The sequence below is a fragment of the Diabrotica undecimpunctata genome, chromosome 1, assembly GCF_040954645.1.
Source record: "Diabrotica undecimpunctata isolate CICGRU chromosome 1, icDiaUnde3, whole genome shotgun sequence".
In the NCBI taxonomy this organism is placed as follows: domain Eukaryota; kingdom Metazoa; phylum Arthropoda; class Insecta; order Coleoptera; family Chrysomelidae; genus Diabrotica; species Diabrotica undecimpunctata.
In genome coordinates this window covers 164,499,098-164,511,626 of record NC_092803.1, presented here as the reverse complement: position 1 = coordinate 164,511,626, position 12,529 = coordinate 164,499,098, and positions in this window count along the sequence as shown.

Below are 12,529 nucleotides of genomic sequence, written 5' to 3'. Positions count from 1 at the left end.
TTTAGGTTTTCTATTATCTTTTTTATCTTAATCTATAAGCAGATTTTCTATATATCTTATAAATATTCTTCCATGATATCGGATATACGTATAAATAAAAAACATAATAAATGTAAATATTTATTTTAAAATATGATATGTAAGATCAGCGAATGCTTTCTTCAAATGTAATATACATTAATTCTGTAAGAACATTACCTTCATAGGTACATCTATATGTTTGATACAGTGTGAGTAAATATGAACATTAAGTCATTCAACGTGCCAGATGATCGAAAAGTCAAACCAAATGACTAGATACTTAAATAAAGCCCTTATTTGAAATTTCTTCTACACTATATTTCTGAAAAAGCTGTGCTAGTTATAAATTTATAAAAAAAATCGTTATATTTCTAACTATACACGTAAAGAAATCAGGTCTCAGAATCAATGAGAAATATCCAGGGTCTATAATAACATAAATATTATGTTTTAAATAACATGTCCGATAAGTAGTTAGCCTCACCGTCCGATAGCTCCACTGTCACGAAAGAAATTTACTATCCTGTAGTACATTCTTGTAAACGGCTAATGTCAACATTTCAGCATAATCGAAATTATAGTTTTGTTTTGGCTGTGGAAGTGAGTGTCAGCGGATTTAAAAAAAAATAAAAAAAGAGCAATATCGGTCGGTAATTCGATTTTTGTTTTTGGAAGGGAAATCGCACAGCGAAATTAAAGAGAACTTGTATTTTGTGTATGGTGACTCTTGTTCTTCGATGAATATCATCAAAAACTGGTTGTAGGTCGGTTTTTGATAAGCCACGCCCAATTGCTCCAAAAACAGCTATCACGGAGGATAACGTGACAAAAATCCACGATTCGTGTTTACAGACAGCCGATTAAATGTGCGCGAGATAGCTGACACAGCAGGAATCTCAAAAAACAAACGTGTGGGTCATATCCTGCATGAAATTTTGTTCATCAGAAAAGCTGTTGGCACCATATGTGTCGCGTTTTCTCCAGACGGACAACAGCGCAATGCGTGACCATTTCAGAGCACTGTTTGACGCTGTTTAAGAGCAACCGGAAGGAGTTTGTGCGACGTTTAGTGACCTTCGACGTAACACGGTGACTATTGCCTGTTGCCCCATCCACTAAATTCTCCAGATTTGGCACCGTGCGACTTTTTATTGTTTCCAAATTTGAAAAAGTCACTCGGCGGGCAGAAATTTAAGTCGGATGAGAAGGTCGTCAGTGAGGAGAATTAAAAGTGAAATTATAAAATAGTTATGTGACAAAAAAGACATGCCTTTTTCAGTCGTTCTTATAAATTGAGATATACATAAAACTGTCCATCATTATCTATTTATATATCTATTTAGAAGCTACTGCATTTATTTATAAGTTGGTCTAATAAGCTAGAACTCAGTATCGAATTTAACAAGGTGGATTTATCCTTACTTTCTTATATGTTTACAACGATGAAGTAGGTATAGATTTCACAACAAAGAATTGTATAAGTAATTGTCGTTATAACGAGAACAAAATCGTTGTCATTTTTTCTCTTTTTATAAGAATTATCCCATCTTTTCCATCTGATATGTATTTGTATATATTTGTTATATATTTCATAGTTGTACTTTATGCTCCTATTTTTATTTCTCCGTATTGCCATCAAATATTTCTTTCAGAATCCGTCACTCTAGCACGAGCAGATTTTGATCTACTTTGGAGATGTTTCATGTTTCTGATCCGTTTGTCAACACTGGTACAATAAGAGTTTTATATATTGTTTTTGTATTTTGCTTTAAATTTCTGCTAATCTTTGTAATTTTAATTGTATACTTAGGCCAAAGTAGCACTTTTTGTGAGAATAACCTTCCATTTTATTTCGTCTGTGATAATGTTCTCTTTGGCCTCAAGGGGCCAAAGTACGGAAATTTGTCTACTACTTCGAACTTAGGAATTTCGACGACAAAGTTGTGACCAATATTTATGATTCTGTTGTTGGATTTTTACCTCCTTTATTTGCAGGTCATATTTATTGAAGCACTGGTAGTAAACATTTCTGTTAATTTGCCTGTCGCTCGGGCAGTTGGGTCCAAATCGAATTCCATAATGAATAAGGCTATAATTTGCGAAGGTTTAATAAACATGGTAGGTACCTCTGTTTTTAAAAATGTATAATTTGGCATCTTTGACCATTTTCTTCAAAACTATCTTTAAAATGACTACTACTACTAAGGATTTCCACAGTTTTCACTGTCTTCCTTCACTCAACCGTTTTCTCCAATTTTCCCTGTCATTCCAGTCTCCATCTCGCAGGGTTCTTTTCTCCATAGCCTCGTCGATTTCATCTCTGAATGACTTTCGGGGTCTTTCTCTCTTTTTTCTTCCAATCGGGCTCCATTCTGTGATTTTATTTATCCAGCGTCCTCTGTCCGCTCTTCTGACGTGGCCGTACCAGGATAGTCTCTTCTCCTCTATATAGTCGATTATGTCTGATTGCACTCCCATTCTCCGCTTAATCTCTGCGTTTTCAATTCTGTCTCTTTTTGTAAGTCTACAGCTTCTCCTTAGGAACTCCATTTCTACTGCTCTTATTCTACCTCTATTTCTCTTGTTTATTGTCCAGTTTTCGGACCCATATGTCAGGATACTTCTTGTCAGGGTATTATATATTCTCTTTTTTGTCTTTATCGTATAATTTGGTATAATATCGTATAATATCTTTTTTCTTTAAAATGAAACAAGCCAAATTATCTTACTGACATAATCCGATATGTATTTCAAAAGTTTGTTAACATTCAACCTGTATTTGTAATTTGCAGATAACTTAATGAATTTTAGCCCTCGCCAGTCCACAGCACCATACAGTTTAGTTCTTAGTCCACTATCATAAGCTGATTTAAAATCAATGGAAAGATGGAAAATAACGCTTCACACCGAACACTAGTGAGTAAGAGTTATTAACTGTTTCTTCAATTTGGGATGTGATTACTATCAATATGATACTAATACGATATCTGATGTGCACATTTTCTAATTTTATGAGTGACTCCTTTTTAAATTTGCGGTAGATAAGTATTTGATTTTTTTAGTGCTTTCGAAATTGTCTGTTGTAATTTTGAATATTTTTTATTGCAAACTACAGTTAATCATTGTGAAGAACTTTTTAATGTTGAACAAATTAAGAGAAACCTAGAGAAATGATATAGATATTGGGAATGATACCATATATGAGAATATTGCGTCGTGCGGTTTTAGAACATTAATAAACGCTTATTGAGTGTATGAGACATATATTATAAATAAAACATTCAGAAAATAAGCTATAATGATGAATATGACAATGTCTGGAAGTGGAAATTACGTCCTAAGTAAGACATTTCATGTATTACTTTAAACAAAAACTAAAACTCAGGACTAATCAGGAAAAAAAATATTTTCCAATAGTATTAAAAATAAACGGACACTTTTCTTTAACTATTCATATTACATGTTTAATTTCGTCCATTTAAAACTATGTACAGTACGACAAACGAGAAGTGGCCGGTCATATGCGCGTAAATTGAAAAGAAAGTCTCATAAGCCTTAGTTTAAACCTAAAAGGTTGTTATTCTTGGTCGCTACATAACCACCCGAGCTAGAAATATCTTTATCAGCATTACTGTTTGGCGCGTTGTCACCCAACTCAATTATAATTTGATTAAAAACTGCATCACATAAAGTTTCTTTTGACACAAAGGTATCTTCAATTATAACGACTTTATTACATTTTTTTTCCATTCTTGAACAGGAAATTTATCAAAAAAATCAATCAGATAATTCCACAAGGTAATTTAATTTGAACCTGAAATTTATCGCGCCAACAAAATTTTTAAATGCGGCTGAAACCAGTTAATTGGATACTTAACAAATCGAGTCTTATGTACCAATCAACTAGTATAACTCTGGACAAAGCATTTCATCACTCTGACCAAGAAGCTCAGACATACTGAATATTCACCACATATTTAACTCAACAAGCAGGGTATAGTCATCCATTTCAGTGCTGAAACCAGAAGTAACTAGTCTTAATCGAATAAAAGGCTTCAACAAGACCGAGGTGAAAACATTTTTCGAAAACCTTGAAAACGTGATGGAAAAAATTAAATTTACACCCAACATTTATAATATGGACGAAGCAGGTATTACAACCGTTCAAGACACCAACAAAATTTTATAAGCAAAGGGGCAAAAGAGAATAGGAGCTGTAACGATTGGTAAAAGGGGACAAATACTACAGTTATTTGTGCATTCAACGTTACAGGGACTTATGTTCCCCCTACTTTTATTTATGCACGGCAACGAATGACACCACTTCTGGAAGGGAGTGGACCACCTAGATCTTTTTACAAATGTTCCAAAAACGGCTGGAATAACGAGGAACTTATTATTCAGTGGTTAAAACATTTTAAAAAGTATGGCAAACCCAAAGAAACTTAACCAGTTTTACTAATTTTAGACAACCATATCGCCTTAGAAGCTTATGAGTATTGCAAAAGAAAACTTCATAACGATGCTGTCGCTGCCTCCCCATTCATCTCATCGCCTACAGCCTCTCGATTTCATTTTCTTGAGACCTTTAAAAAAATAGGGAAGGCGATCTTTTCATGAAAATCATTCAACCGAAAGGATTACAGTTTATAAGTTTGCGGAACTTTTTAACAAAGCATACATACATGTTGCCATGGTTGCTAAACCAATCTCTAGATTTTTATCAACTAGAATATATCCTATAAACTGCCATATATTCTCCTGTGATGATTTCCCTCTAAAATCCGAGAAAGTGGCTACAATGTCACCATCTCATAGTTTACAAGCGGTGACGTTTAAAGATGTTACCCCGGTGCCTGATTTTTCTGAACCAGGACCAAATAACGCCAGAAAGATGCACTCGCAAATTTTGACTTCAACATCATTCAAAGATGAGCTAGAAAAGAAGAAAGAAAACGTGAAGAGCGTTTAAAATTGAAAGAACGAAAACAAACTTTGAAAAAATGTGCTCCTAAAGTTGGGAATTATATTAAAAGAAAAGTATTTGATTCATCTGATTTTGAGGTGGACTGTCCAAATGAGAGCGATTTGTCAGGAATCTGAAGATAACGACTCAGTGCACTTCGCTGACTGCGAACTTGAAGATAATCTACCCAAAGGGTTTAGCCTCGAAGAACTATGGTAACAAATTAACGTAGGTGACTTTCTTCTTGTGACAGTTTCAAATCAAAAAGTAAACAAAAATTTTCCATCGGAAGTGGTTGAACTTAAGAAGAACTCTATTTCAGTAAAGTTTATGCGTGCATATAGAGGTCCAAGGAACATATTTGTTTTCCCAGAAGTAGATGACAAGAGTTTCATCAGTAAACATTATATTGTGGGAAAACTTATGAAGTTTGAAAAGCTGAGATATGGTAAAATAATGTTCGAATGATATGCTACATTCATTTATTTTTGTTATGTGTTAATATGTAATAATAAATGAAATTTAATGTATCATTATTCTTATTGAGCTAATCTAATCTAAGACTGCCATTTCCCCATACCTTGACCGCCATTACGCGACATTATAACTGTTTTGATTTTTATCATGAAAAAAAAAAAGAAATCATTGGCGATTTACGAACCCAATTAGAGCAAAATTATAGCAAAATAACAAACGAACACATTTCACTGGAAACCTCAATAAAATATGATTTTACACATCGCTCACAGTATTTTTCTTTTATTATTTAATTTTTCAGGACTTAGTTATTAGTTACGCTACCATTTTTCACTTCTCGCTTGTCGTACTGTAATAAAAGATATCCAGTAGTGCTAAATGCGAAGAGATAGATGGCGCCACAGTCAAACACGAATTTAAATAATTATTTAATGATCATCTAGTTCATTGAAAGCCTAATGTTCTATACTCACCTTATTACCTGTAACAGAACAATCTACAAATATTTAAAAATATTTCCGAAGTAACCTTTTTAATAAGTACATAAAAAGATTACTTTTAATAATAGGACAGTCGGTTTGTGGTTCTTAAGGAGGCGTTTGTATTTTTATTAAAACAATGATTGAGTGTAAAATACTGCCCAAATTAATATTGTTAAAGTAATTATAGTATTTTACTACATTTAAATTTGATAAACAACCACTCGAACTGTGTATTTCGGTTTTATAGTCTTTTAAGGTAATAAAACAGATCATAAATAGAAAAATCAAAACTTTTTAAGATTTCAGATTATAAGAAGTCGTGAAAACGAACATTTCTATCTGTCCTAACTATCTTATACTGTTACATTTAAAATAATTTAACTACAGTGAAACCTCGATTATCCGTCAGAGCACCGGACCAAGGATATGACGGATAATCGAAAAGACGGTTAACAGAACATTAAAAAAAATAAAAGTTCATAGTGTAACTCTCATATTGTATTTAGTTGTTTTATTTGACAATATAAGAGGGATTTATGCTAAAACAGTCGAATCAATTTGATTTAAAATATTCCGAAATCTTTGTTTGTTTTATTGTTACTTCACATTTTGCAACGGCTGAATTTCTTAATTGACGTAAAATCATCAAATCTACCTTATTTGCTTCTTCTTGCCGAGAATACCACTCGATGAATTGTTGTGTGTGCGATGCACATACAGTGGAGTCAAAGTCTGTGTCAGAGTCTGAATCAGTTTCGTCCGCCTCTGATTTCATCATTTGTAAGCAATCGATAGCCGTTTGCGTCCTCATCACAAATTAACCATTCGTTTATATAATCTTTAGGCAACGAAAACAAAATTGTTGATTCAGCCATAACTTCATTTGTTACCGCATCACGCTCGGCTGTCACGGGGGCATTTTTATCTTGAGTTGAGGCCATAATTTATTCCACGCTCTTTTCAGCGTCACTTCCGAAACATCAGCCCAAGTACCCACAGCATTGTCGACTGGATGTTTTAAATTATATGCTTTCCAGTATTCTGGCAAAGAATATTCCTCTTAATAATTTTTTTTCTGTATCTTCTTTTGAATGTGTAAATGACCGATTGATCTATTGGCTGTATCAATGCTGTTGTATTCGCAGGCAGAAAAGAGCACGTGATATTTCCATCGTCACTTCGCAGCATACCGCAGGTGCATTGTCCAAAATGAGAATCGCCTTTGGTGGCAATTTTTTGCTTGCAAGTATTGTCGAACGTCCGGTATAAAAACCTTAAAAGCAAGACGTTAGAAAAATAGATAAACAAATTTTGGTTTGCAATACATAACTTTTTGACCCAGTCAGCGAATATTTCCTGGGACATCCATTCATTATATTGTGCGTAGTATCATCATCATCACTGGCTCGACAACCCTTTTTGGGTCTTGGCCTGTTCCAGGATTCTTCTCCATTCTGATCTGTTTCGTGCTTTTTTTCTCCAGTTTTTTATTTTTAAGATTGTTATATCATTTTCTATTTGTTCTAAGTATCTCAGCTTCGGTCTTCCTCTTGTTCTTTTTCCTACTGGCATCTGTTTGAATATTTTGTTCGGTATTTCGCCTTCTTCCATTCTTTCTTCATGTCCTATCCAACGCAGCCATCCTATTTTAATGAATGTTATAATATCCGGATCCTGGTATATTTTGTATAGTTCAGAGTTGTATCTTCTTCGCCATATTCCGTTTTCTTTTGTGCCCTTATATATGTGTCGCAAGATTTTTCTTTCGAAGGTGACTAACAAGGTTTCCTCTCTTTTAGTGAGTGTCCAGGTTTCTGAGCCGTATGTGAGTACCGGTCTTATTAGGGTTTTATATATTTGGCATTTTGTTTTTCTTACGACGTTATCTGATCTTAGTTGCCTAATTAAGCCATGGTAACATTTATTTGCAATAAATATTCGTCTCTTCACTTCCTCCGTAACATCATTATCAGACGTGACTAGGGATCCCAACTATATAAGGTTTTTTACCCCTTCAATGTTGTATTCTCCTATTGTTATATTTTGTGTCTGCCTTATTTCTGCGTTTTTATTACCTGCATATATTTTATTTTGGTCTGATTGATTTTAAGACCACTATTTTGTGCAGCTCATTCTATTTGGTTGTATGCCTCTATCATTTCTCATTGTGCGTAGTAGTTAACGAAAAGCGCGTCCATATTTATGCCCTTGAAACAACGTGGTTTTTTGCTGTACCATCAATAATAAAGGAAGGCGATGGTCACCACTTGCATTTCAACACATCACTGCTGTGATTCGTTGCTTTTGCGTTTTAAATCCAGGTGCATATTTTTCAGATAATGCACCGGTGTTTTCGTTGGCAATGCTTTGTAGTTTAAACCAGTTTCAACCGCATCGAACACTTGATCGCGTGTCAAACCATATTCATCGATCATAGCTTGAAACTTTCTTTTATATTCGTCAACGACTTCAATACTTGCGGCGCTCAATTTTTCACCTTCAATTTTTAGTTCCCGTATACCGTGGCGATTTTCGAACTTTTCCAATCAACCGCTGCTTCCTTTGAATGAAGGATCGCCATTCAATTTCATGTTGAAAAACAACGCTTTTTCGGCAATAATTGGTCCAGACAAAGGACCACCTTCGCTTCTTTTTTGGACGCACCACAAATACAGAGCCGTGTCGAGTTATTCATTTGTGGCTTTTTTCATTGTCTTACGATGTTTCACCCGGCCATCCAACCATACCATTTGCGAAGCATACTTTCCAATTCCTTCAGCATTTTTCTTTAAATCACTGGTTGTTGTTCTTAGAACATCATACTTTTTGCTCAATGCGACAGCAGAAACATCTTTCCTTAGATCTGCAATAATTTCCATTTTTTAATTGACAAAACAACACGTTTTTTTTTTGATACTCCAGATGTGGAATGCTCCATTTTTCAAAACTTAATTGATCAACCGACTAAGTAACACACAGTATCAATGTTCGAATGTGAATCAAACTGAATTATGGTGACACACAGATATTGACTAATAATAATTGTGCTGTGCGTTTTTATTTTCGGCATGCGATTCTAAAAATAGAACTCTAAAAGCACGGTATCATTTATCATTACCTATTTAAATTGAAATTTAATCCAGAGACCTGAATAATAACAAAAATTATTTACATGAAAAATGTAGATAAATAATATGTAAAAATATAACTTATGTATGGACCCTGACGGTTAACAGAGGTGACGGTTAATAGAGAGACGGATATTCCACTATAATCTCATTTCTTTATTTGGGCTAATATGTCTTCAGTAGGTCAAAGAAGATTAAAGGAAGTAAATACGAAAGGCTTAACGCAACAGAGTTAAAAAATCAGATACAGCTAAAAAATTTGTGGAAACTGTCAAAGTAAAACTAGAAGGCCAGGTGAATGTGAACTACACTAAGAAATAATCAGTTATACATAAACTTCAATAACGAAAAATAAGAAAAAATATGGCAACATAGCAAATAGTACGGATGTGGAGTTAAATTGGTGAAGTCTAATACAAAAAGGAAAAAGTGGAATCTTTAAGAGACCGGAAACCGGAATTTAAACGAATTTAACACGTTTACTGCTGTGAGACATAAATGTTATCCCTCATGTTGTTTTCGATAACAGCCGCGTAATACACCTAAGTTGTTTCGGTAGTAATTCTGCATTATAGCCGCGTGAGCCTCAGTCCTATATAAGCTATAAGGAACTGAAGGATCACGGCTGTAAATGTTTAAACCTGTTTTTGGTTTTTAGATCTGTGAACCACAAGTGGATACTCGTGGCCTGAAATATACATAGATAATTAAAACGAAAAAGTGAAAGAAAAATAAAAAGAAAGAACTTGTTTATTAAGTGAATTATAACATAAAACAAATATTTGTCCTAAACCTCAAACAAAAAACATTTTAGTTTTGTTCGCAGGTTTTTTTTGAGCTTGGGCTCTCCCAGATTCTCTTTGAATCTCTTCATAACAAAGGACCATCGACGTCTATTGTTGGTACCAACAGCTTCCAATGAATGATGACGATTGTCTATAATATCCCGCGTATGCTGATCAATGTCAAAACCTAAAAGACTGTTGACGATTTCCTGTTTGAATTTGATTATAGACATTTTTTCACTGGCTACTACTTGGTGCAAAAAATGTGCATTCACTAATGCACTACCAATAGCTTGCGGTACCACTTCACCGCTCTGGACCGCGTTTTTGCAATTCTTTATTATTGCCAGCTCTCAGTAACTCATCAGTATGTTTTGTGGATAAGGTAAGCACAACTCTTTTGTCCGTCCACTTCTGGATAATTATACCTAAGTTGCTTTCGGCTGCCTCGGTTTTCCTATTTAAGCTATTTTTCAAGAACTTGTTAGGATTCATCTTTCAATTCGATCGGAGAGTTTCAACCAAGTAAACCATGTACCGACTCGACACTTGTGTAGTAATTGTCAGTAAAAATTGTCTGTCCCTTATCAAGCACGTACTTTGCAAGAGTGAGTACTACTTTTTTGGATGAAGATTGGCCCTCTACTCGATCTTGTCCACAATAAATCAACATATTGTAAGTATATCCCTTTTCGATACAGTTTGTGCAGTTTCATTCCAAACTTGTGCCTTTTATTTTTAATATATTGTCGAAAAGACAACCTACCTCGGAAGGGAACCAGTGTTTCGTCAATACAAAGGGCTTCGGTTGGTGTAAAATATCGTTGACAATTTTGATTGAGTTTTTCTGCGAGACGCGATATTTTCTGCAATCTGTCTGTGGGCATATTTTCATTATTATTAAAATGCCACATTTTCAACATTATTTAAAATTGATTGCGAGACATTTATCGCATTTTGGTATATGTTCATTTTTGACCAATATGATTCGATACTTGGATATTGAACAAGATCCATCCAAACCAGTATACAATAATTTTTTTCATTTCGTCAATACTTGTATCTTGCCACTAACGCACTATAGCCCCTCGTGTAACTTCTTTAGCGAGTCATTGAGCTGCATATGTAAAATAATCTTACTGTTACAAAAACTATACTCTAAATTATTAGCAATCTAAAATAATAATACAACCTTGCTGATCAAAATTTGATTGGTCGGTTCCCAAACGACTGTCGCAGAATATAGACGCTACTAAATATAGTTAGTGTCATAAAAAATCGATTTTCGGTACCACCAAATCGATTTTCCCCTATAAACATATTTCATCATATAAAAAATATTTACCTGCCACAATAGTTGTAGCCGATTTTGCTCTTCTTAGTAAGACATTTTATTTTATTGAACAAACAACACGGATTTTATAGCTTTTATCACAAGTCAAACTTCTCAGCAAGACTGAAACAGATCCTATAGTTTTCCGGCACGGCATACACTAGACTGCGACAGCAATGAAAACAGCTCGATACAAGAGTCTGTGATACACAATATTTGTTACACGTGGTCATTCGATAAAAATTTTCATGTTGAAGCCCCATGAACATACGGTAGGTCTCATCAATAAGATATAAACATCGAATTTTTGTGGAAGATGTGCCTAGAGAGAAATTTAATTTACAAAGCAACAACTATGTAACAAGATGTAAACTACTAGTACTCCAAATATAAAAAAAAGTCGTGACAAATCTGACAATATAACAATATAGTAAGTGCGGAGGAAGTGGCGGCCAAAGAAGCTTGAGATTATTTTCAACCTTTTTGTCATTATTTTTAAAAATGCCCTGGTTAGAATTGTTATTGGTAAATGATGATTATCTAAACATCGAAAACTATTTCCTATAAATATTATTTGGCAGAATTTATATTTAGGTAATCATCAACTCCTTTTTACCTGCGTTTCTAATAAACAACTGCCATACTTAAGATCCAACAACTGCGTCGTTAATATACAAAAATCAGTGCAAGTATTTATAACATGTGCAGTACGAAGAATAGAATTCTATAGACAGATGTACAAGATTCAATACAACATTAATTTTTCGCCGATTTGATTGTAAAATTTGGTTTCCTGAAACTAAGTTTTCATTGAAAGTAAAAAAAATCCACAAAAGTGTCAAATGTGTAGATTAACTTTTCATGTAACCATTTCATGTAAAATTGTTTTCCTTTACTAGTAAGTCCATACATGCAATGTAAACGCCAATTGTGAAATTTCGTCAAAGCACGCATTTTGGCGTCATTAATTAAATAAATTGTTACAATAAAACAATGGAGAGGGTAAGTCGGTGAGCAGATAATACCAGCACTAAGCATATAATAAATATTTAATGAATAAAATCAATTTTATATTTATCACGATTAAGTATCCAATTAAAATGTCAGATAAATAAGACTTTTTCCTAAGAGTTTTTGCCATAAAATAAATTAAATGGAATAATAAATTTATTTTATTTGCACAAGAATGTAGAAACGAGAAAGCACTTAAATCTAATAACAAAAGTCCTCACAAAATATTCACATGTAATGGCGTCTCATAAATTGTATGTACTTACATAATATTGTATATTATACTCATGTATAATATCATGATATGTAATACCTACTGTATTGAT